Raw genomic sequence first — 27,733 nt, 5'->3', positions numbered from 1 at the left:
GAAGGAAGGAAGGAAGGAAGGAAGGAAGGAAGGAAGGAAGGAAGGAAAGAAGGCAGGCAGGCAAAGGGGTAGGCAGGTGGAAGGGAGGGAGGGAAAGAGAGAGGGAGGTAGTAAAGAAGGAAAGGAGGCTGGTTGGTTTGATTAGCTGTTGAACAAAATTCCACATAGAAAGTAGCTTACTAAGTCTCTATCTTTTAGTTCTGTTTATTTCAAAGGTTTGTGTGTTTTGTCAGGGTTTTGCTTTCAGTGTTACCACTAATTTTATTTCTATTGATTTAGTGGTTAAGTGACTTTCCCAAGTTTGTAAAGTGCTAAATAATTGGGCCTTGAAGAAAACTTTAGCTTACCTCTAAATTTTAGAGAATAAGCCATTTTTATATCAGGGACTTTTTCTGTTAAACTTACTGCCTTAAAAACATAGAAGTAAATTTGAGAACACATTATTTCATTGGTCAGGTGATATCCAGCAAAATCATATATAGCAAAATTTTGAGTTACATTTGACTTATTTTTGTTTGATGTATATGTTATAGATGAGTCTTAAGGGACTGAATTTATATTTGAAAATAAAACAAACTTTGGTCAAAGAAACAAAATTACAACTATGAGTTTTTAAGCCTCACTAGGCACTGGATGGTGAAATGCATGAGGCAGCAAGTATTTTTCTATATTCTATAAGTGACCCTTACAAAAACACACAATCCTTTGAAATAAACAGAGCTGAAAGATATAGACTAGTAAGCTACTTTCTATATGGAATTTTGTTCAACAGCTAATCAAACCAACCAGACTCCTTTCCTCTTTATTTCCTCCCTCTCTTTCCCTCCATCCTACCCATCCACCCACCTACACATCTGTCTGCCTGCCTTCCCTCCTTTCCTCCTTTTCTCCCTCCCTCCCTCCCACCCATCTTTCTTTCTTTCCTTCCTTCCTTCCTTCCTTCCTTCTTTCCTTCCTTCCATCCATCCTCCCTCCCTCCCTTCCCTCCCCCCTCCCTCCCTCCCTCTCTCCCTCCCTCCCTCCCTCCCTTCCTCCCTTCCTTCCTTCCTTCTTTCCTTCCTTCCTTCCTTCTTTCCTTCCTTCCTTCCTTCCCCTCACAAATGCATCTTTAGCATCTCCTACATTCCCCATGCTATGCCAGCTGCCTGCTGGTAGTCAATGGTGAACACAATTGTGCCCAAAGGGAGCTTACAACTGAATGAACCCAAAACTAAAACTTAAAGGTAATAAGAAATTTGACCGGACTTACATGTGTTTAAAGTATCAGGGCAATAAGAAGAAAAGGAATAGAAAATATTTACAGAAATGAAAAATAACTTGAGCTCTTAATTAAGAAAAAATGTATATAATTAAGAAGAAGGTGGCCAGGTATGAAGTTCATGCCTGTAATCCCAGCACTTTGGGAGGCCAAGGAGAACAGATCTCTTGAGCCTAGGAGTTGGAGACCAGCCTGGGAAAAATGGCTAGACCCCATCTCTACAAAAAAGAGAAAAGTTGGCCAGGCATGGTGGTGTGCATGCCTGCAGTCCTAGCTACTTGGGAGGCCGAGGTAAGAGGATCACTGGAACCTGGGAAATCGAGGCTGCAGTGATTTGTTGTGCCACTACACTCCAGCACTCCAGCCTGGTTGACAGAGTGAGTGAGAACCTCTTTCTGTCTCTCTCTCTCTCTCTCTCTCTATATATATATATATTTTTTCTCTGTCTATGTATATATATATATATATATACACACACACACACATACATATACATACATATACATATATATATATACATACATTTATTATTTTCTTTCCTTTTGACATAATAAAAATGGACATTACATAAATGTTAGGCCTTGTTTGTTATGAATAAGACATTGTACTTTTCTAATAAATGGAAAAAATCTCAACCTCAATGACTCTATTTTTCATCAATTTTTTCTGATGTGCCTAGTGTAAAGTCAGCTTGCTAACTTAGCAGCAATTTGAAATGCAGGTCAAGCTCAGATGACATCACAAGAGTGACAGAGGAAACCTAATTTTAGTCTCCATGAAACTGAAGAACTCACACAAATGATGACTGAACACTCAGCCCATGTTTGGAGTTGTACACTTGCAAAGGCATCCAATCAAGAAGGAGCAAGCACTGCAGAGTCCTGGAAGAAGCTAGTGTGCCCTCAGGTGCTCCGAGAGCTGTGGAAAATCTCAGATTCAGACTATCGACTTCTCAAGTACATTCAAAGAATGTGTATTTGCAACTCTAATATAAACTCATTAAAGTAGAAGTTCAGAGAAAACAGCCAATCCAGCTATAAATAGCAGAAAGTAGCATTTTTCAAAAAAAAAAAAAGGTTAATGTTAATACTTTGTTAAAAAGCATTCTATAAAATTGTCAATACTAAGTAGAATCTAATTACTCTGGAAAAGGATTTCTCATTTAAAATCTATTAATTAAAATATGCGGCCGGGCGCGGTGGCTCAAGCCTGTAATCCCAGCACTTTGGGAGGCCGAGGCGGGTGGATCACGAGGTCAAGAGATCGAGACCATCCTGGTCAACATGGTGAAACCCCGTCTCTACTAAAAATACAAAAAAAAAAATTAGCTGGGTATGGTGGTGCGTGCCTGTAATCCCAGTTACTCAGGAGGCTGAGGCAGGAGAATTGCCTGAACCCAGCAGGCGGAGGTTGCGGTGAGCCGAGATCGTGCCATTGCACTCCAGCCTGGGTAACAAGAGCGAAACTCTGTCTCAAAAACAAAACAAAAACAAAAACAAAAACAAAAACAAAAAATGCACCAAAATGTTGATCATGTTATTTCTGGGTAATAGAATGACAGACATTTTTTTAGAGTTTCTTTTCCATATGTTTATATTTTCTACCATAAATAAAGATGACTTTTATAATCAGATTAAATAAAATACATGTTATTAAAAAACTGGAGTAGTCAAGTTTCTTTTTTTCCCACCATAAGTTTTAGGTTTTTAGTTGATTAGACTTCAAACAAAGGTCAAGAGTAAAAACTTTTGAATCATACTAAATTAAACATGTCTCATAGATATTTTGCACATTGAGGGAATATTAAGTGGAAAGACAGAGAAGGCCTGAGAGGCCAGATAGGCATACACATCATTTAACACCTATGATGGTATTATTTAAAATCAAATTATTAATAGAAGCAGCATGATGCAGTCTGCAGAAGCATAACTAGAGAAGACAAAGAAGTCTGCCTTACAGAGGCAGAAGAGGAGGCATGGCCAGGAAAAAGCAAGAGAGAGAAAGAAGCAGAGCTCTTAACAGATGTAAAGAAACCTACTTCGTGCCAGTCTGCAAGGAAATTTTCCTTTATGAAGAGCTAGATGTTTGCACAGCGCCCTCTTGTGAAGAGAGGTTTTCGTGACTGTACCTTCACCCAAGAGCCAAGAGCTTCAAGTGTCCTTCCAGAGCAATTGCTTAGCTTTCATCAGCTGAGGACTAACTTCCAAGGCTTTTTGAGGATGCATGTATGGGTATGAGTAACACACAGACTTCACATCCAAATTATCTATTATTAAATATGTACACAAATATTCCACAGAGTTGTGCTTCTTAATGATAATGCTTTAAAAAGAACTTCCTGAAATAGGAAATTAGCATCTATGTTTGTTCCCATGACTTGTGAAACTTGCTCTTTTGCTCTGATTAATGCTGTTTCTCCATTTGGTAAAAGAAAATATAAAAGTTGAAAATTGGGGACTATATTAAAAACTAAATATTGTCCATTCATCTTAAAAATACAGAGACATTTATATATGAAACTTTAGTATGCTTATGAGTTCCATTTGAAAATGCATTAGTCACCTGAAATTTCACATGATAGTCACTGACAAAAATATTACCATTTGAGTAATATGAGAATTAGAGACATTTGGTGTGCTTGATTTAGCACATTAATTAGAATAAAAATCTTTATTCGTATAAATGATTCCACTGATTTGCAATTATCTGGATAACTGCTCAGAAGGAAAAACCAAATGCTGGATATTTCTTGCAAAAAAAAACATTACTGTATATGACACAATGTATGCAAGAAGAGTTGTGTTTTATGTGATATTTTGACTCAAAACGGGAGAGAAAAAGATTTCTTCTCATATTCACTTGAACAATTGATTGGAAAGTGAGTACAGACTTCACTTTGCCTATCGGTGTCTATGTTAAATATTTATTGAGGAGCTCATTCATCGCTATTCACTTTCTTAATCAAGCCATCATGAAAAGCATGGCTAGAACCCTGAGTCAGGTAAATAAGTGACTTAGTACAAATCGTAATTAAAAAGCAATGGCAACACCAAAGGATGGGTTGGGGTGCCGCTCCATAACCTCCACAAGGTTTTCCAAACCCACCACAAATAACCATATATAAAAAATAAAAACAATGTGCTTTCTATGTAAATGCATATTCAAGACAAGTCCCCAAGATCCCCTAGCTTCCAAATTGTCATCACTTCCCAATCCACTACTATCTGGAAATTCGACTGTGGCCTTTGCTGAAAGCTCAGAGTGTTCACTGATGAGCATCACTGTATTCATGTAGAAGAGATGACATGAGGCAGACAAGGACAGAAACAAGTCTGTCTAGGAATCTACACATATCCAGTTCTTGTGCAATGGGTTTTCGAATAGGTTTGTGAAAAAGACTAACGCATCCCAACTCTATCTCCAACCCTGACATTTTGCTTGGTTTTCAGAATGGTACACCCACCTCCTTCTTGGACATTGACATATGGATATTTAATAGTCTTAGGCTGAATTCCTTTCAGGGAGACTGGGCAAAGTTTTGGAGTGGGTGGGTAGTTTATTTAGAGAATAGGCAGGAAGGTGATTCTAGGAAGTAAAAGTTAGTGACGGGGAAGTGAGACAGCAAAGGAAGAAACGTCAGTAGAGTGTCTGTTAATAAGCAAGGCAGATGGGGCCCAATCTTCCCAGGGACCTTTTGAGGGACCATATATACATGCCTCAGGAATGTCCCACTGGAGACTGTGGAACCTGGGATATATGAGCACCAACTCTGGCCCCTCAATGCTGGAGGGTTGCCACTGGGAATGTTAAAAAATCCTGCAAGTGATCTCAGCAAGCTCCTTTGTACTGCAGAAAGCCCCCACGTGCCTAAGGTGAGAAAGTGACAGAGTCTGCCATAGCTTCAGGGGATCTCTAGAGTAGGCAGAAGGAAATGGAGCAGGGCTCCAAGCATCTTCCAGAATCAGGGCTATCAAACTTAAGATGCTCAAGCAGAACCGACACTAAATCTACTCCTCCCCTGAACTTCCCAAGCTCATGAACTCCCCAAGTAAATAAAAACATACATTACCAATTTGTTCAGGCCAAAACCCTTGAATCATCTTTGACTCATCTCTTTCTCTCCCATTTATGTAAAAATCCATCATCAAACACGGTTAGCTCTGGTTTCAAAACATCGCCAGAATCTGGTCCCTTCTCTCCATCTCCACCCCCATCACCCTGCTCCAAGTCACTACTGTCTCCTTCCCAGGATATTGCAGTGGCCTCATAACCATTTCCCTACTCTTGCTCCAGCTCTATTCTTCACAGAGCACCCAGAGCGATCCTTTGAAAATGTGTGCCATTTCTCTGCTCAAAACACTTTACTAGTTTCCCACTCCATTTGGGATAAAATCCAAACTCTTTACCATGGTTTTCAAAGCCCTCTGCTCTCTTTTTGGCCTCCTCTTCTATTCTCTCTCTTGCTTACTTGGTTCCCACAATACTCGTCTTCTTCTTGTTCCTTGAGCACAATGTGCCTCCTCCTACCTAAGAAACTTTGCCCTTGCTATTTCTTCTTCCAGAAACACCCTTCCTTTGGATATCTGCATATTTCACTCATTTGGCTAAGATTTAAATGTCAGTTTAAGAGTGATGCCTATTCTGACTTTTAAATCTAAAATCGCACTCCTACCACTATTTTGTTACTCTGCATTAACTTTCTTTATAGAACTAACCATCATGACACAAATATTTTGAATGTATTTATATTTTGTACTCTCATCCCTACAAAAAAATTAAATTATTTCAGAGGAGAGACAGGTTTGGTCACTGCTGTTTGGCCAACAGCTAGAATAGGGCTGGATAGCAGTAATGGTTCAATATATATTCGCTAAGTGAATTAATTCACTGTTCTGAGAGCGTATGAGATAAGTACTGATACTTACGAATTAAACACTTAAGCATTATGATTGTCCTGTATCAATATAGTGTAAGCAGCCCCTGCTCTCTAGAAACATGAATATCCAAGATATAGTGAAAGTATCAGAGTTTAGACCTGCAAGCTTGTCCAACCCACAGCCTGTGGCCACATGGTCCAGGATGGCTTTGAATGTGGCACAACACAAATTCATAAACTATCTTAAAATATTGTGAGATTTTCTGCGATTTTTTTTTTTTTTTAGCTCATCAGCTGTCATTAGTGTTAGTATATTTTTTTATGTGTGGCCCAAGAGAATTCTTCCAATGTGGCCCCGGGAAGCCAAAAGATTGAACACCCCTAGAAGGGCAGAGTACTGTATTATGAACAGTGGTAGTTAGGAAAAGAAAGGAAAGAAAGGTTGAGACTGAACTGTGAAGGAATTTAAATGATATGTTAGGAGTGGGACCTTTGTTCCATTTAGAAGTGAAATGTTACCGGCGGTTTCTGAACAAGGGAATGAAATAATAAAAGCAGAATTCATTTCAGAGCAATTGGTATTTTGATCCTACTTGCAAGGACTTGAGCAGGAAAGACAGTGTCATGAATTTTTTTCCCCATTGAATCCTCCTTTTTCCCAATATCCAAGACACTGGCATATGAACTAATGGCATGTGTACTATTTGCATCTTTTTAACTTAGTTTGTAGACTACTGTATCATCAAATAGTTTCATGCTCAGTTAAGGGAAGTATTTCATCTTAGCATGGATATTAAACTAACATACCTTGTTTAGCTGCAAAAAGGTCTGTCCATAATTTCTCTGGAATTGAAAGTGAACCTACTATAAATGTGAAAAGCTCAGATCTATTCTTCTTCAGGTTATCCAAGAATTAATAACTAAAGTATTAGAAAAAGATAAGTTTGGGACTAAATATGCTGTGGGTTACCTGGTAAGATGTAGGTATGAGTCAATGGGAATAAACACTCAAAGGCATCTGCAGCGCTTAGCAAAGTTTCTTTAAATTTCTAATTTGTTTCTTACCCAGGGAAAAATGCAAACTGTAGTCTTCTTTTCTCTAAAGGAGCGTTGTAAAGAAAAAGAGTGGTGTGTGCTCATGTTATACTGCATTCTGAACCTCCTGGGGCTGAATACGCCTGGGACTGCCCAGCACAGTAGGAACTAAATAAACGTATGTTAAATGAATCCATCAAACTCTTAGAAGATAGACTCCAGGGAAATTTCATTATTTTGTTCTAAATTCTGCTTTCCTTCATGTAATGAATATTTAATTCTGTTTTGTTCCGGAAAGGACTCAAGGCTTTTCTATTTCCTTTAGTAATTGGCTTAAATAAGCCAAGTCATCCATTTCTCTACCTACCCAATGGACAACAGAAAAAACTTACATGTCTTGCAGCTTTATTTGTACCTTGATATGCTTGAGAACATTTCATATACGTAAACCAGCCATGATTATTTGGGGAAATAAACTAGTAAACTTTACAAGCAATTATAATTTGAGGATATAAACTGTAAACTCTAGAATGTTGGATATATCTTTGAAAATAATTCCAAATCACTAATTGAATCTATTAGATTATGTTACAAGCCAATTTGGTTCAAAATTTTAAAATGAAGAAAAAATTGTATAGGTAGAAATTTAAGTCATAAGCATAGTTTAATGAAATCAGCTAGTCTCAATATTTCACTCAGTTCATCAAATTATTTGAAAAGTAAACACGTGGTCTGCACAGAGAACAGTGAATAATCCCCTACCCTGAGCTATCACTCCTGCTTGTAGGGCACAGAGAAGGCATTCAGACCTGTGCCTGCCACCACCCCACCCCCAGCTAACATCACTTCCAGTGTGACTGTGCACACAGGCTTCAGCAAGGGCCTCCTGCCCACCCCTCTAAGCTGCATTGCCTCTGCCACTGTAGTGAACACCTGCAGGGAGGCAGGCAACCTTGCACCCACTAGCACTTCACTGCACCTGCCCCATCTCAGCAACCCCAAGCAGAGTGAATTCCAAACCTCGAAGAGTGAGAGAACAAAGTTGGGGCTTCACACAAGTCCCCCAGAGTTAGTGAACACAGTCCAGAAATTGGGAGCTGAGTGTTGGACCCCTAAAATCTTCCAGAAATCAAGCCAGTCAGCTGAATCTACCTTATACCATAATCAAACCCTCAAGGTCATCAGATAGGATAAAAGGGAAAAAAAACTCAAAGGTCAGCAACCTCAAAAATTAAAGGTAGAAAAGTCCACAAAGATAAGAAAGAATCAGCACAAGAACCCTGAAAACTCAAAAAGGCAGCGTGTCTTCTGTCCTCCAAACAACCACATCCCTTCTAAAGCCAAGCCTCTGAACCAGGTTGAGATGGCTGAAATGACAGAAATGGAATTCAAAATATGGATTGGAATGAAGATCACTGAAATACAGGAGTTTGTTGAAACCCAAAGCAAGAAAGATAAAAATCACGATAATACAATGCCGGAACAGACAGACAAACAGTCAGTATAGACATGAATAGTACCAATGTGATACAGCTGAAAACACTACAATAATTTCATAATGCGATTACAAGTATTAACAGCAGAATAGGCCAAGTGGAGGAAAAAAATCTCTGAAATCTCAGAGCTTGAAAATTGGCTTTCTAAAATAAGACAGTCAGACAAGAATAGAGAAAACGGAATGAAAAGGAATAAACAAAATATTTGAGAAATATGAAATTATGTAAAGAGACTGAATTTACAACTCATTGGTCTCCCGGAAACACATGAGAAGAACGAAGTCAACTTGGAAAACATATTTCAGGATGTTATCCATGAGAACTTCCATAACCTAGTTAGAGAGGCCAACATTCAAATTCAGGAAATGCAGAAAACCTTGGTGAGATACTTCACAAGACGGTCATCCCTAAGACATATAATCATTAGATTCTCCAAGGTTGAAATCAAAGAAAATATGTTAAAGGCAGCTAGAAAGGTAAGGTCACCTGCAAAGGGAAGCCCATAAGATTAACAGTGGACCTCTCAGCAGAAATTCTACAAGCCAGAAGAGACTGAGGGCCAATATTCACTATTCTTAAAAAAATTACATTCCAACCAACAATTTCATTCTGGCCAAACTAAGCATCATAAGCGAAGGAGAAATAAGATCCATTTCAGATAAGAGAATACTGAGGGAATTTGTTACCACCAGATATGCCTTACAAGAATTCCTGAAAGAAACACTAAACATAGAAAGGAAAGACCATTACCAGCCACTACAAAAACACACTGAAGTGTACAGACCAATAACTCTGTAAAGCAACCATATAAACAAGTCTGCAAAATAACCAGCTAACAATGTGCTGACAGAATCAAATTCCCACATAACAATATTAACCTTAAATGTAAATGGACTAAATGCCCCAATTAAAAGACACAGAGTGGCAAGCTGGATAAAGAACCAAGGCCCATTGGTATGCTGTCTTCAAGAGTTCCATCTCACAGGCAATGATACACATAGGCTAAAAATAAAGGGGTGGAGGAAAATCTACCAAGCAAGTGAAAAACAGAAAAAAGCAGGGGTTGCAATCCTAGTTTCTGACAAAACAGACTTTAAACCAACAAAGATAAAAAAGACAAAGAAGGCCATTATGTAATGGTAAAGTGTTCAATTTAACAAGAAGATCTAATTATCCTAAATATATATGTACCCAACAGAGAGGAACACTCAGATTCATAAAACAAGCTCTTAGAGACCTTCAAAGCAACCTAGGCTCCCATACAATAATAACAGGAGACTTTAACATCCCACTGACAATGGTAGACAGATCATAGAGACAGGAAATTAACTAAGATATTCAGGACCTGAACTCAGCACTGGATTAAGTAGACCTGATAGATATTTACAGAACTCTCCGCTCAAAAAACAACAGAATATACATTCTTCTTATTGTCACATGGAAAATACTCTAAAATCAATCACATAATCAGAAATAAAACACTACTCAGCAAATGCAAAAGAACTGAAATCATAACAATATCTCAGACCAGAGTGCAATCAAATTAGAAACCAAGACTAAGACATTCACTCAAAACCATGCAGTTACATGGAAATTGAATAGCCCAGTCCTGATACAACATATCAGAACTTCTGGAACATAGCTAAGGCAGTGTTAAGGACAGACATTCATAGCACTAAATGCCCAAATCAAAAAGAAACACCTCAAGTTAACAAGCTAACATTACAACTAAACAAAACTAGAGGGGCAAGAGCAAACAAATCCCAAAGCCAGCAGAAGAATAACCAAAATCAGAGCTGAACTGAAGAATATTGAGACATGGAAAACCACTCAAAAGATCAGTGGATCAAGAAGCTGTTTTTTTTTTTTTTTTTTTTTTTTGGAAAAAAATTAACAAACCACATTGACTACTAGATAGACTAATAAAGAAGAAAAGAGAGAAAATTCAAATAAACACAATCAGAAATGTTAAGGGGGATATTACCACTGACCCCACAGAAATACAAACAACCATCAGAGAATATTATGAACACCTCTATGTACACAAACTAAAAAAACTAGAAGAAATGGATAAATTCCTGGACATATATACTCTCCCAAGACTGAATTATGAAGAATCTGAATCCCTGAACAGACTAATAAAAATGGCTGAAGTTGAGTCAGTAATAAATAGCCTACCGATCAAAAAAGCTGAGGACGAGACAGATTCACAGATGAATTCTACCAGATGTACAAAGAAGAGCTGGTACCATTCCTGCTGAAACTATTCCCAACAACTGAGAAGAACTGACTCCCCACTAACTTATTCTACAAGGCCAGCATCATCCTGAGACAAATACCTGGTAGAAATACAACAAAAATATAAAACTCAGGCCAATATTCTTGATGAACATTGATGTAAAAATCCTTAATAAAATACTGGCAAACCGAATCCAATATAACATCAAAAAGCTTATCCACCACAATCAAGCAGGCTTCATCCCTGAGATGTAAGGTTGGTTCAACATATGCAAATCAATAAATGTGATTCATCACATAAACTGAACAAAAGACAAAAAAACACATAATTATCTCAAAAGATGTAGAAAGTGCCTTTAATAAAATTCAACATCCTTTCATGTTAAAAACTCTCAATAAACTAGGTATTGAAGGAACATCCCTCAAAATAATAAGGGCCACCTATGACATATCCACAGTCAACATCATACTGAATGGGCAAAAGCTGGAAGCATTACCATTGAAAATGAGCACAAGAAAAGCATACCCTCTTTCGCCACTCCTATTCAACATTTTGGAAGTCCTAGCCCGGGCAGTTAGGTAAGAGAAAGAAATGAAGGCATCCAAATAGGAAGAGAGGAAGTCAAACTATCCCAGTTTACAGATTACCCAGTCCTGTATCTAGAAAACCACAGTCTCAGCCCAAAAGCTTCTTAAACTGATAAACAACTTCAGCAAAGTTTCAAGATATGAAATTAATGTGCAAAAATAACTAGCATTCCTATACACTAACAGTTCAAGTTGAGAGCCAAATCAGGAATGCAATCCCATTCACAATCACCACAGAAAGGATAAAATACCTAGGAATACAGCTAATCAGGGAGGTGAAAAATCTCTACAAGGAGAACTACATAACACTGCTCAAATAAATGAGAGATGACACAAAAAAATAGAAAAACATTCCATGATCATGGACAGAAAGAACCAATATTGTTAAAATGGCCATACTGCCCAAAGCAATATATAGATTCAGTGCTATTTTTATTAAACTACCATTGAGATTCTTCATGGAACCAGAAAAAAATCTATTTTAAAATTCATATGGAACCAAAAAAGTACCCGAATATCCTAAGCAAAAAGAACAAAGCTAGAAGCATCATACCACCCAACTTGAAACTATACTCCAGAGCCACAATGACTAAAACAGCATGGTACTGGTACAAAAACAGACACATAGACAAATGAAACAGAATAAAGAACCCCGGAATAAGACTACATACCTATAGCTATCTGATTTTTGACAAACCTAACAAAAACAAGCAATGGGGAAAGGATTCCCTATTCAATAAATAATGCTGGGAAAGCTGGATAACTATATGAAGAACATTGGACCTCTTCTTTATACAATATACAAAAATTAACTCAAGATAGATTAAATACTTAAACATAAAACCCAAAGCTATAAAAGCCCTGGAAGACAACCTAGGCATACCATCTTGGACATAGGAATGGGTAACGATGTTATGACTAAGTCACCAAAAGTGACTGCAACAAAAGCAAAAATTGACAAATGGGATCTAATTAAACTAAAAAGCTTTTGCATAGGAAAGGAAACTGTCAACAAGTGAACCTATAAAATGAGAGAAAATTTTTGCAAACTATTCAACAAAGGTCTAATATCCAGCATCTATAAGGAACTTAAACAAATTTACAAGAAAAAATTTAATAACTCCATTAAAAATTGGGCAAAGGACATGAACAGATACTTTTCAAAAAAATACACACATGCAGCCAACAATTACATGAAAAAGTTCTCAACATCACTGATCATTAGAGAAATGCAAATCCAAACCACAGTGAAATACTATCTCACACCAGTCAGAATGGCTATTACTAAAAAGTCAAAAAATAACAGGTGCTAGTGAGATTATGAAGAATAAGAAACACTTATTCACTGTTGGTGGGAGAGTAAGTTAGTTCAACCATTGTAGAAGACAGTGTGGCAATTCCTCAAAGACCTAAAAAAGAAATACCATTTGACCCAGTAATCCCATTCCTGGGTATACATCCAAAGGAATAGAAATAGTTCTATTATAAAGATATAGGCATGTGCATAATCACTGCAGCACTATTCACGATAGCAAAGACAGAGTTAACCTAAATACCTATCAATGATAAACTGGCTAAAGAAAATGTGGTACATATACACCATGGAATACTCTGCAGCCATAAAAAAGAATGAGATCATATCCTTTGTAGAAACAGGGATAGAGCTGGAGGCCATTATCTTTAGCAGTCTAATGCAAGAACAAAAGAGCAAATGCCATATGTTCTCGCTTATTAGTGGGAGCTAAGTAACGTGAACACATGGACATAAAGAGTGGAAAGAAACACACTAGGGCCTACCACAGGGTAGAGGGTGAGAGGAAGGAGAGGATTAAGAAAACTAATTAATACTTTGGTGACAAAATAATGTGTACAGCAACCCCTGTGACCCAAGTTTACCTATATAACAAACCTGCACATGTATCCTGAACTTAAAAGTTAAAAAAAGAACTCAAAAGAAAAAAAAAAAAGAAAGAAAAGTAAACACGAAGATATAGTCCTCAATCTCCTAGGCACTAAGGATTAAAAGCTCTAAGAAAACTGTTAGGAAAATACATAGTGAATTAAGAAAGAATTGTTCCTTATAGTTCTAACTTTGTGTCTTTGCTCATATGATGTTCACCCTTTGAGGTATGTTTGTACAAAATGATGAAGGAATAAAAGCCAACATTTTTAGAGGATAACTCACGCTACACAAAACAATCACAAAGAAAAGCTGGACTGAAACTAGTGACAAGCTTTTGCATGTTGCCACATTGCTGTCACAGTTTTGCCAATATTATTTATGAGATTTCTTCAATTTTTTTATACTAGGTCATTCCTAAGGAATTCTTTGCTCAGGACAAAACTCAAGTTAACATCTTTCAGACCCCTGCTGTCTCTCCACCTCCTCTCCACACACATCCATTTATAGGGAAAGGCAAGGGCAGAAGGCAGATTTGGAAGAGAAAAGGGATAGAGGAGCATGAGTGTGTATGCACGTGTGTGTATATGTGTGTGTGTGTGTGTGTGTGTGTGTGTGTGTGATGTGTCCACAGTCCACGGGGCTTAGGGGAAGTCTGTGTTCAGTATCAGCACCGCAAGCCTCTCCAGCAGGCTCTTGTTTCCTTCCTGGTCTTTACTGCCTAGTGCATGGCAATTAAGCCACAACACCCGAACCTGAGACAAATCATCCTATACCAGGGATAAAAAAAAGTGACTCTAATGATGTGTCTGCCTAACAATCAATAATTCATTTAAATTGACTGCCTGATACATAAATAATTTCCTTATAACCTTCTGACTTTTAGCATCACTGATCTAAGAATCACACCAAAAACAGTGCTATCAGAATGCAAAATTTCTTTTACATGTATATGCATATATTTATGCATCTAATTTTAACATTCAATTGACATTTAATGTATATAATTTTTGGATTCTACTTTGCATCCTTTTTACTATAAGCCAATTTCTCTATCATTTAATGTCATTTAAAACTATTTTTAGTGGTTAACAAGATTCTATTGGCTGGGTCTAATATAAAAATTTATTTAAACATCAGTTTATGTGAAATATGTAGAATATACCTAGGTTCTCAATATTATAGGCATTTTTGTGGTGAATATCATGAATATAAATATTTTAATATCCCAAATTACCTTCTTAATCCAGATATCTACAAGCAGAATTACTAAATAAAAGGGTAGGATTTTTAAAATATCTGCTACACGTGCAGGTTTGTTACATGGGTATAGTGCTTGATGCTGAGGTTTGGGGCAGCGCTGGTCCCATCACCCTGGTAGTGAGCATTATACCCAGTACGGTAGTATTTCCGCCCTTATTCCTCTTTCCCCTCCCCACTTTTGGAGTCCTCAGTGTCTACTGTTTCCATCTTTGTGTTCATGTGTTAAAGGGTAGGAGTAATTTTGAGGTTTCAGGCTTCTGCTGATTTTTAAGCATTTTTCTGAAATAAAACTTCCAAGTTAGTTCAAAAATCAATGTAACAGATGACATCTGTCAGTATGCATTATTATATGCATAAATCTTGCATAGCTAGTATGCATTATTTTATTATGATTTTGTAAAAGATCGACAGAACATAATTCAAAATAGCCTATTTAATACAAAAAGGACTCAGCACATGAAAATTAGAATCTAAAGCAATTTAAAAAATATTATAAGATGAAAAAAATCCCATCATATAAATACTTAATTTTGGCCATATTTTATGGAAAGGACAAAAGCAATCAGCAATCAAAATAAGAGAGAGAAAGAAAGAAGAAAGAAAAAAAGAAGACAGACATGTGGCTATTATTATAGCAACATGAACTTGGTCAACCACTTTAAGTTTTTGTGGCCAGTGAGGTCACAAGAGCTGCAGGCTGACATTTCAAACAAATTATGCACATTGAGGTCACATTGCTCTACTTCAGGCAGTTTCTCATAATTGCAGTGTTCTGTTTACAAGAGATCCTTGACTTAAAAATATCCTTTTGTGCCCTCTAGTGTTTAAATTCATCAAAACTTTTAAGAAGTTCCTATCTTGCTTCTGAACTCCAGTTGAACACCGTTTCATTTTTAGACCAAGTGTTTACCTGTATCTATCTGAATGGGGCCAATGTACATCTTGTTCCAAAAATATTAAAGTTTATTTATTTTTTATTTCAAAGGGAACTAGCATAGGAGTTGGATAACTACCACAGGGAAAATCCTGCCCACTACTTTCTTTCTGTAAATAAAGTTTATTGGAACACATCATGCTCATTCATTACAGATGGTCTATGAATAACTGCATTTGCTCTGTAACAGCAGAGTGGAGTAGTTACTACAGAGTCCTTATGGCCCCAAAAGGCTAAAATAGTTACTATCTGGCTTGTCACAGAAAAAGTTTGCTGATCCTGGAGCTAGAGCTCTGATAATTAGATTGGATGCCATGACATTTTACAATGTCCTCTAATGCCACTCCCTTTCCATCAAACCCCAGAATATCAGTTAAAACCAGCCCATTAGCTTTGTGGTCCAGGTACAAATTTCAGAGTTTTAGTGAAAACATTTGTTGTTTTTTATTTGTGTAATATTTATTAGTGTGATAATATCAACTCCATTTTGATGACTTTGACATTAATATGATAATATTGGAGAGAATATAATGAGATCAAAGCTCTTTACCCATCAAGACCAGAAACTGAAGAACTTTCTCCTCCTTTGCCACCTCATCTCTTAGCTAGAACTTAGATGAGTAGATAGTAGCTCCAATCCTCTTTATATTTATACAGTTGATAACAATATTTGCAATTATTTTGAGAAACATATATGGTCTGTCTTGAATAAAGCAAACCTATCATTTATAATTAATATGGAATTTAGTTAAGTTCATGCTTGATTCAGATCTCACACAATCACCTCTTTTACATACTAATGAAAGCACAGTGGGCAATAATAAAGCCATGGTCCTGTGTGGTCACCTTACAGGCCACCTTCTTTCCTCAGGACAAATAGCACTTCTTTCTAAGTTCCTCTAATATTTCATTCTCTTTTTTTGTGTATCTAGAAGCTTTATTGAAACTTCCTAATCCTTATGTGAAGTAGTTGACATATAGTGCATAAGAGCCTTTTGTCATATGGTTTCCAGAAAGTAGATATATTTTATTGCTGTCTAACGTAACATTTGACTTCTGTTTCAGAATAGGTACAGCCATTCTCTTCTTCAAAGGTACACATCAACAAGAGCCTGGCCAGAAATGTTGCACAGTAATGGGAGAAAACAAAAAACTAGGGGCTTGGGAAAGTGAATGAAAACAGTTTTTGGTTGATTCTTTTGCTCATGAAAAGGCATCTTTCTCGTGACATGCATTCATGGCCGTTATCAATTATATGCCTGAAGCTGCCCTTCTCAGCCTTTCAATCTCTCATTACATGCATATTCTTTACTCTGCTCTTTATAGTCCCCCATTTCCCTGCTCCCAAACCCCACTACATTCCTCTTCCTGTACTTGACACAGAAATCATTTAAATACAAACCCAAATACAAACACTACATAGATTTATGGTATGGAATCACATATGTAAAATCTCTGAATAAAATAATGCAAACCCACAATGTTACCTTCCAAATATATAGAACAACAACAATTGAATGGGTGGTGAAACATATTACTTATGAAAGGTGCTCATTGTTAAAAGCAATTAAAATAAAACTCAGAAAAAGTGATACCATACCTCTATTCCATAAGCAAAAAAGATTCCAAACTTACCTGCAAAAGAAAAGAGAAATAAATCTCAAATCAGAGCACATTTTATTTTTTTTCTAGCAAATTAGGCAAAATTGTCATCATAAATATAGTTATTTCTTAATTCCCACTGTGTATATCATTCTCTATAAATAATGCTTATTAGTTCTTATAGATACCAGCAGGGCTGGCAGTGATATTCTCTAAAGGCCAATTCTCACTGTGCATAGGGTCATTTTCCATAGGCAGTCTGCTTCACAAGAGTTTTTAGAACAAAAACTCAAATAGTTCCCTGGACACAGGAAATCTGTGCATTACAAGACAATTTTGGGGAAGTCAAATCCAAACATGGGAAAAAGAAAAGGTTTTGGGATCAGACTGACCAGGTTTAAATCCTAGTTCTATTGTAGCCTCGTAGCTCAAGTCATTTTATGCTTGTTGAGGCTCAGTGTTTTCACCTATAAAATGGGGACATTTATCTAACTGAATTATTGTAAGCATCCAAGTCATTTTGTGGCATGCTGTAGAAAGTCAATAAATATTAATTGTCTTCATGCTGTCCTGTAAACTTTATTTTATGCCAATACTTTGTTGAAACATAGATGCTTAGTGCAGTATATAAAGCATGGAAGAGCTTAAGCTATTAGTAATGGATAGAAAAGTACACGTTTTACATTTCTGCGTTCATAGTGTCACCAAGTTGGTTTATATGAAATCCTAGTCATCTTCTAGGTGCTGGGCAATTTATTTCCTGGTGTAAATGCATGTATTTCACTCAGAGGTCAAGCAATTAACTGAGTACGGCAGTCTTTAGCATGGGCTCTATGACCCATATATTCACATGACCCCCCCATTATGTCCCCTTCATGCTGCAGCCTCACTAGCCTTCCAGCCATTCCTGGAAAACAGCAAGCATGCTTTAGTCTCAGGATATTTGCATTCCCTGTTCCTTTTGCCCACACATCTACTCCCTACTCCCCTTCAACTCTTGCCTCAAAGGGCCCCTTCTAACCTAATTTCCCTATTGCAAATTCCAACCATATTCTCAACCTCTACTTGAACTCCCCTGCTACTGCACTGTTTGTTCCCTAGCACTGATAGCCTTCTAAGACGTTACACAATGGACCTATTTGTTATGCTTATTGAGTCTCTCCGCCCCTACCACTCTATATAAGCTATGCAGAAATAGGGGTGCCTGTCCGTTTCATTCACTGTTGAATACTAGAACCTGGAACAATGCCTGGTAAATAGAAGCTATTCAAAATACATTTGTTTAAGGACTCAATAATACATATATGAAAGAACCAAATATAAAAATATAAATTATACATATATAATACATATGTATATTTATGTTTATATAAAGTGTTTATTTGCATGTTTTACTTATACACATACATACTTATCACACACGTATTTACATGTTTATTATCCATAGGAATTTATAATTGAATTAAATTTTTAGCTAGAAGTAAACTATTTTTGTTTTTGTTTTTGTTTTGATATAGGATCTCCCTCTGTCACCCACACTGAAGTGCAGCGATGCAAACGCGGCTCACTGCAGTCCCAACTTCCTGGCCTCAAGCGATCCTCCTGCCTCAGCCTTCCAAGTAGCTGAGACTACAGGCTCATGCCACCATGTCTGGCTTTTTTATTTAAATATATTTTTTTATTTTTTTTACTTTTACATTTTTCTTTTTTTTCCATTTATTAATTTTATTGCATTTTAGGTTTTGCGGTACATGTGAAGAACATGCAAGATTGTTGCATAGGTATACAATTTATTGAAGAGATGGTGTCTTGCCATGTTACCCAGCCTGGTCATGAACTCCAGGACTCAAGCAGTTCTCCCACCTGGGCCTCCCAAAGGACTAGGATTATAGGCGTGAGCCACTGTGCCAAGTCCCATTTTATTTTTACTTAGCAATTTTTATGAGATAAATCGTGGTAACCATTAGAGCTGCTGGCTCTATCTTTCCAGCTCCCCACCCTCAGGACACATGTAAGCGCACTTAATAACCCTCTTATGGTTATTAAGAGGGCTTTGTTTTGTTTTTGTTTGTTTTCTTTTGTTTTGCTTGTAGTTAATAATTGCTTTGGTTCTTTTCCAAATGGTACTCATATCTGCCGTCCCTCTCAGATGCTCTAGCAAACTGGATAATCTATCAATTCAATTTTCTCTTTCCAGGCCTCCTCCTCAACACCCTGTACTCTTGCTTCAATCTGTACTTCTTGGCTACTTGAATGAAGTCATGTGACTAGTTCTGCCCAATCAGCCACCTGTGGCCAAGCATTGATTCACTGCTGCGAGACCCTCCACTTCTTCCCCTTTCTCCTTCTGCCAGAAGGATCAGCAAAGTCCATGATAACTCTCTGTTTCCATACCCGAGTGAGAAGGCTGTGACTTAGATGTCCCTGTCCATGACATGCATTTGGGAAACAACAATCACTATCAACTTTGTTGTTACAAGATTTAGAGGGTGTCAAGTAATTTAACTCATCCATCAATATAAATAGAAAAGTTATGCACATATAATTTTAAAATTATACTGAAAGCCTTGTTTAAAAAACAGCCCACAAAACTGTACTATATGTGTTCATTCCAAATGCCCTTTCTCAAGTAATTTTGTTTCTGCTGGTAATTAATTCTATAATTGTCAGTAAGGTGCTTATGCTTTTTCTTGATTTTCAATTTTTTTTTAGCTATTATCTATTCATTTCTTGTCATAATAAAGATTTAAGTATCTATACTGATCTTCCTTTCCCTTCTTTCACTTAGTTATATCATAATTTTTAGTTAAATTAACAATCACTGTTTACATATTTTTAGTATATACAAATCTTATTGACTATGTATGTAATATGAACATGTTTGCTTTATGGGTCAACTTTTGCTTTGCTTGTAGTTAATAATTGCTTTGGTCCTTTTCCAAATGGTACTCATATCTGCCGCACCTCTCAGATGCTCTAGCAAACTGGATAATCTACCAATTCAATTTTCTCTTTTCGGGCCTCCTCCTCGCCACCCTATAATATTGTTTCAATCTGTACTTCTCAGCTAGTTGTTTTCTAGGCCTTCTAGAAACCTGACATCCTGAGCATTTTCTGTGATGTCTCCTGTGTTGATTATTGGATGTCATGATTTCCTTTTTGATGGCTTCCTGCTTTTTGTGGGTCACATTTTATAGAAGCTCAAGTGGCAAACGAAGTGATTAGTATTAATATTTATCATTTTTTGGATCTTGCATCACTAAAGATGGCTTATTCTGTCTTTAAACTAGTTCATGGTTTGACTTATTATAGGAGTCGATGTTGAAATTTAAATTCCTTCAAAATTTTGAGGCCATTGCCCTATTGTATTCCAGCATTTATTTTTTTTTTTAAAGCAATCTATCATTAATCTGGTTACTTTCATTTTAGGTGACTGTGGGGGAGGAGGCAAAGTTTCTGCATTCATGATGCTGACTCTTCTGGATATTGAAATGCACTGCCCAGATTCCCCTCCGCATGTATTTCTCCAGTAGAGGGAATACTGCTCTTGCCCAAGATTAAACCCATGTATACAGAGCAGTCTGCAGACAATGGCTATTTGATAAATGGGAAGGAGGTGGTGTAAAGTTCTAAGTCCTTCCCCTAAGTTTTAGAAGCCCCAAGTGAAGCATAAGAGGCCTCCATTGAGGCTTTAACCCTGTTCCTACTCTTCCTCCCATGGTGCTCACACTGAGAAAATTTCCCCATAAACACTCTGCATCCCAATCTCTATCTGTCTCGGAGCTTCTCAGAGAACCAGACCTGCAACACACACATTGCCTTCATTTCTTGTTTCATCCCCATACCTCATCCTGCAGGGTGCTACATCTTCTCTCTCAGAGTCCCGACCCTTTCTGAGAATATTTCTCTAGTTGATAAACTTTGGGTATTTCTGTGATAGGGGCTGTGGGTAGAAACAGGAGCCTTGGATAGGGTAGGGGGAGGCAGGCTTCTCTCCCATTCTCACACCTCTCCTTTCCAGTTCCTCTATTTAATTAGAGATAATATGAACATATGGTCAATTCACTACAATTAATTAGGAGTCCATATTTTTCAGATTATTTGTGAAATTGTTCATCTCTGTTGGCATGAATTAAAAACAATTTTATCTATTAAAAGTAGAAAAGGAATAAGAACATTTTCCAAACTGTTGCTTTGAATACAAGTTTTTGAGATGTTAAGAGTCCAGTTGAATAATAAGAAAAAGACTAGAATAATTTGGAAATATTGGCTTGAAAATCTTAAAGAATTTTTTTTAATTACATGACTTCTAAGAGCTTTAAACTAATTGGAATGTGACTATTCTAGAAGGTGGAGAGCATTTGCAGAGTTATTAGACCATTCCCCTGTAGATGGCAGTTAATATCAGAGTAAGCCACGTTTTAGAATATGACTTGGGCTGGACGTGGTGGCTCATGTCTGCAATCCCAGCATTTTTTGGAGGCCAAGGTGGGAAGATAGCTAGAGCCCAGGTACTCCGGCCTGGGGGACAAAGCAGGACTGTGCCAAGAAAGAAAGAAGGGGAAAGAAAGAGAGAAAGAAAGAAAAAGAAAAGAAAGAAGAGAGGAGAGGAGAGGAGAGGAGAGGAGAGGAGAGGAGAGGAGAGAGAAATGACAAAAAGAAATATGCCTTGGGAATTCCTGCACAAAGCATCTTAATCTAAGTTTTATACTAATCACAGGGCTTCTATTACTCCTATAGGAATTCCTTTACCTTAGCTGGAGATGTAAAATGAATTGCTAATCACTTAAAAACCAGCATGACTGTACCAAGGAATAAAGCATGTTAACTTGGTTTCAGGTAGTGCTTTCTCCATTACATCAAATTGCCTGCTAACTTAAAATTAAACATAATATTTGAATTAGGATCATTTAATGTAAAAAAAAATCTCATTTCCCAGAATATTCTATACTAGAAGTCAATTTCTCACCATCCTGCTGAAATTTGTCCAAGCAATGTACATATATTTTTAAATCTATTTTTTTAATCTTTAGTTCAGCATGTGCCATAATGTTCTCCGTGGCACACCCAACCCGATTAGATACTCTGTAAACAAACAGAAATTTACATGTTCAATAAAGTTTGGAATATTTTGCATATATATCTCCTCCCTGGAGATTTACAATATTTATTTAGCTTCCAGTAATGTATCAGTTTAATTTTATGAAACTCAGCTTATTCGACTGTGCAATCGTTTTGCATGTAGTACCTGTTGATATTAGCATTTCACAAAACCTAGTTTGGGAAATACTAACCTAGATTACCAAGGTTCATACTAGCAAGGGATGAATAAAACATAAACTACTATAAATGATAATAGAGAAAAAAAAGAGCTCTAATGATCTGACAAAGAGAAATGGTTTTTATGTTGAGACATGACTTCTCACTGAGAAAGAAAAAGGAAAGAGAAAACTAATAGTTCCATTGTATTTACATAGTTAGGGTGGGGTATGGTTCAGGATTCTTTGTTCAGTTTTATCAACCTCATACTGTCATGACTTCATTAACCCAAGTCTAGGCTGTAATTCTAATATACACATATATATGTACATATATACATATATATTTAAAAATCAACAAATAAAAATGTACATATTCATAATGTAAAATGTTATTTTGATAGATGTATACATTGTGAAGTGGCTAAATCAAGCTAATTAATATATGCATTATCTCAAAAACTTATTTTTGGTGGCAAGAACACTTAAAATCTACTTTTAGCCATTTCCAAGTATACAATGTATTGTTATCAACTATAGTCACCCTGATGTACAATAGATCTCTTGAACTTATTCCTCCTGTTTAACTGAAATTTTGTGTCCTTTGACCAACATTGTTCCCATCTTCAGCCCCCACCTACCAGTCCTGGTAACAACCATTTTATTCTGTTTCTATGAGTTTGACCTTTTTGGCTTCAACATATAAATGAGATCATGTGGTATTTGTCATTCTGTGCCTGGCTTATTTCACTTAACATAACGTCATCCAAATTCATCCATGCTGTCCCAAATGACAGGATTTCCAAAATATATAAGGAACGCAAAATGGTCAATAGTAACAAAACAAATAACTTGATTAAAAAACAGGAAAAGGATCTAAATAGACATTTCTCAAAAAAGGCATACCAATGGCCAATAGGTATATGAAAAAATGTTCAACATCACTTAATTATCAGGGAAATGCAAACTAAAAAACCACAATGAGATATCACCTCATACCTGCTAGAATGGTTAGTACAAAAAAGATGAAAAATGGCAAGGATGTGGAGAAAAGGGAACACGATTACACTGTTGCTGGGAATGTATATTAGCATAGCCATTAATGGAAAACAGTATCAATGTTCTTCAAAAGCTAAAAATAGAACTACCATATTATCCAGTAATCTCACTACTAGGTATATATCCAAAGGAAATGAAATCAGTGTGTCGAAGAGATAGTTTCACTCCCATGTTCATAATAGCATTATTTACAATAGCAAAGATGTGGAATAAACCTGTGTTCATCAACAGTGAATGGATAAGGAAAATGTAGCGTGCACATATGTGCACACACACACACACACACACACACGCACACACGAATTCTACTCAGCCTTGAAAAAGGAAATCCATAATACATATTTTATTTTGGGTAGAATGGACTTCAAGGATATTTGTGACAGATACACCATCAATGTCATAAGCCTAATATTAGAATTTATTTTTGTTGATGTAAGAAACATTAATAGCCTAGAAACTATAAGTATTAAGATTTACTGTAGGAACTCAAAAAATGTAGCTAATATATTTTATCATGATTTTATCTATCTATATCCATCTTATAAAATTATATGAGCATGAGGTTTTGGGGATGAAGAGATAATGGGATCAAATCTTAGTTTTACCCCCAAGCCTTCTAGACTTTCATTGTATATTATGTAAAATGTAAGCAATTAAAATATGAAATCCATGAATGGGTTCTGCAGGGGAGTTGGTGAAGCCCCGGAAACTATATGAAAAGTTGTGTGTATATTTACATTTTCAAGACAGATTTGATTTAATCAAATTTTGAAAGCATCCTGAGAAACACAAAAATTGATAGACCCTTTAAAGAGATAATCTCTAAGAATTGTTTCCTTTTTCATTAACAGTTTTATAAGATTTCTTATGAAAAGTATGTCATGTTTATGATATTTAGTAATTTCTTCACTGAGTCCTTCATTTTTAGATATTCAAGAAATTTTAAAGACATCATGAATATTACAATTAGTTTCTAAGGATTGTTTAAAATATAATTATATAAAATTCTAATATATATTTTTTGTTCTTCAACTAGGATAGAGAAGTCCTCTTTAAAAGATTTTATTTGATGCTGGGAAGGGTGCTGAGAAAAGAGAACTCCTATACACTGATGGTGGGAATGTGTATTAGTACAACCATAACGGAAAACAGTATGGAAGTTTCTCAAAAAACTAAAATAAAACTATCATATGATCCAACAATCCTACCACTAGGTATTTACTTTCAAAGGATTTCAAAGGAAAGGAAATCAATATGTTAAAAGTACATCTGCACCCTCACGTTTATTGGAGCACTATTCACAATATCCAAGATACGGAATCAACCTAAGTGTCCTTGGATGGAACTGGAAGTCATTATGATAAGTAAAATAAGTCAGGCACAGAAAGACAGATATGGCATGTTGTCACTCATATGTGGGAGCTAAAACAGTGAATCTCTTGGAGGCAGAGGGTAGAATGATGGTTACCAGAGGCTGAGAAGAGAGAAGTGAGATGAAGAGAGGTTAATTAATGGGTACAAGCATATAGTTAGATAAAAGAAGTTCTAGTGTTTGATAACACAAAAAGGTGAATATAGCTAACAGTAATGTATTGTATATTTCAAAGTATCTAGAAGAGCTGAAGTGTTCCCAATACAAAAAATAATAAATGTTTTAGGTGATGACTATCTTAAGTAACCTGATTTGATCATCATACATTGTATGTATGAATCAAAATACCACATGTACCTCCTAATTATGTATAATTATGTATCAATAAAAATATTCACAGTAAAAAAAGAGATTTGAATTGTAACAAACTTAAAATAAAGTTATTATCTGTGTGATAAATTCACTTGCCCACAAGATGGCTCTCTGTAATTTTGGATATACTATTTTCTCAAACCAATTTCTCAAGAAGTTATTTCTGAAGTGTTCTCTTCCCTGAAAAATAACATATTCACAATAAATTATTCTTCACCATTGTTTGATTTTCATGCTTGAACATCTAGCAATGCAGGATGAAGTGTATGTTCATGTTTTTGAGTGAGTGGATTGATGAATGGATGTTTCAGACATTCATAGAATATTTACTAAATTTTTGCTGCATAAACAGCTTTGCACAGTGGATTGCAAAACAAAGAAACAAAAGGAGTTAAAGTTTAAAGAGCAATTCAGGGTTACTATTTTTCAAGAAGTTAATATTTTTATATGCAAAAGTTTCATACTTAAATGAGAAATGATTGGTATAGACGTATAAACATACAGCAAAGAGAAGACATCTGTGTTGTTTAATTAGGTAAAAGGCCTTTTAAGTTGTTGTGACCTATGAAGAACTTTAAGGTTTGTATGTGAAGGAGGTAAGGGGAAGACATTTTAGACAGGGCAAAGAACATAAGTAATAGCTTGAAATTATGTAGCCATGCCATGCCAAAAAATGGCCTCCCACTAGATAAGGCTAGATGAGTTACAGAGAGTGGTGAAAGTCACTCGGAGAGGAAGAAATGGTAACTAATATTTACTGAGGACATAATATGATTCATACTGTTATTTAATGATCTTCCCCTGCCCTTGAAAATATATGGATGTGCCTCTTATTAGATTATTAGAATTACGGCACCATATTTGGATATTTTGAGTAGGTTGCACTTCCCTAAATGTACCAAATCCCAGTACACACTTACCAGAGGAATAGAGATTTCCACAGAGAGGAAATCAGAGTTAAGGAGGTGAGCCTTAAGTAAGCGTAGGAGGAGACCATGTGTTTTAGAGTCCTCTCTTGTGGAAAGGTAAAAGATGGCCTCTGTTGTCCAGTATGAAGAGGGGGTCAGAACAACAGCTTCTCCTAGGGGACTTCATGTGAATAAAACATCTCCTATGGTAGGACAAACTATCTACTTCCATGTTATTGTGATTCTACATAGTTTTTTGTCAGTAAAGTGTTGCTTTAAAATTCCTGCTTTGTCTCAGCTGTTAGACGAAGAAGGGTGTTTTTTTTTTTTTTTTAACCCACATTTAGATCACACTTAGTTAAAAAGAGCAGTACCTGTTTGAAGGATGACGGTAGTGAGAACAGCAATGAGAAAGACCCTGAAGAAAAGAATTCTTCTGCTTCGCATTGGTCTCTCTGTTTCTTCCTTATTCCCCTAAAGTCATCTCCAAATTAGCAGTCAGAGTGATCTTGTTAACAACTGTTTAAAGGTCTTTGTTTAATAAGGCAAAGCCACTGGTAAGATGAATAGAGCTCTGTGTCCCCTTATGTTTCATCTCCAACTTTATTCTCCACTTTCTACTTCACTCCAGGTACCAGGACCTTCTTACTGTCCCTCCATTATAACAGGAAGACTTTTTGTATCTTCTTCATGTTTACTCATATGCTACCTTCTAAATGAGGTCTTTCCTAACTCCACTTAAAATTCCACCACCCACCACACACACATTTGTTAATCTCTTCTTTAATATACTTTTCTTCATTGTATTTATCACAAAATCTTACCCCATATATATTCTAAGATATAAATATATATCTATATATATATATGACTTTATATATATATATATATAGCAAAATATAAGAAATTAGTATATATAATAGTATATTATATATATATATATACACTATTTATATATACTATTATATATACTATTTATTTTCTTGTCTTTTGCTATCAGCTAGAATATAAACTCCACAAGGGTAGATGTTTTTGTTGGCTTCATTAACTTATGTATTTTTTTTTTTTTTTTACAACACAGAGAAGAAAGCTCAGAACATACTATACCTTCTCTGATAGTTAATACTGAGTATCAACTTGACTGGATTGAAGAATACAAAGTATTGATTCTGGATGTGTCTGTGAGGATGTAGCCAAAGGAGATTAACATTTGGGTCAGTGGGCTGAGAAAGGCAGACCCACCCTTAATCTGGGTGGGCACAATCTAATTAGCTGCTGCTGAAGCTAGAATATAATCAGACAGAAACACGTGAAAAGGAAGATTGGCCTAGCCTCCCAGCCTACATCTTTCTCCTTTGTCTCCTGTGCTGGATGCCTTTTGCTCTGAAACATCGAACTCCAAGTTCTTCAGTTTTATAACTTGGACTGGCTCTCCTTGCTACTCAGCCTGCTGATGGCCTATTGAGGGACCTTGTGATCATGTGAGTTAATAACAAAATCTCCTTTATCCCCTTTATAATAGTGTGTGTGTGTGTGTGTGTGTGTGTGTGTGTGTGTGTGTGTGTGTGTGTGTG

The 27,733-nt window shown here is 36.3% G+C and overlaps 1 protein-coding gene across 8 annotated transcripts in view; it reads right to left on the bottom strand.

The window, feature by feature from the left end:
• Positions 1 to 27,733, bottom strand: part of PDE4D (phosphodiesterase 4D) — a 1,549,195-nt gene that overhangs the window by 399,681 nt on the left and 1,121,781 nt on the right. The window lies entirely within an intron of this gene.

Source organism: Sapajus apella, unplaced genomic scaffold (genome assembly GCF_009761245.1).
Source record: "Sapajus apella isolate SASKATOON/1434 unplaced genomic scaffold, GSC_monkey_1.0 scaffold1, whole genome shotgun sequence".
Taxonomy (NCBI): Eukaryota; Metazoa; Chordata; class Mammalia; order Primates; family Cebidae; genus Sapajus; species Sapajus apella.
The sequence above is the reverse complement of the archived record's forward strand: the minus strand, read 5'-3'. Positions and strand labels throughout refer to the sequence as shown.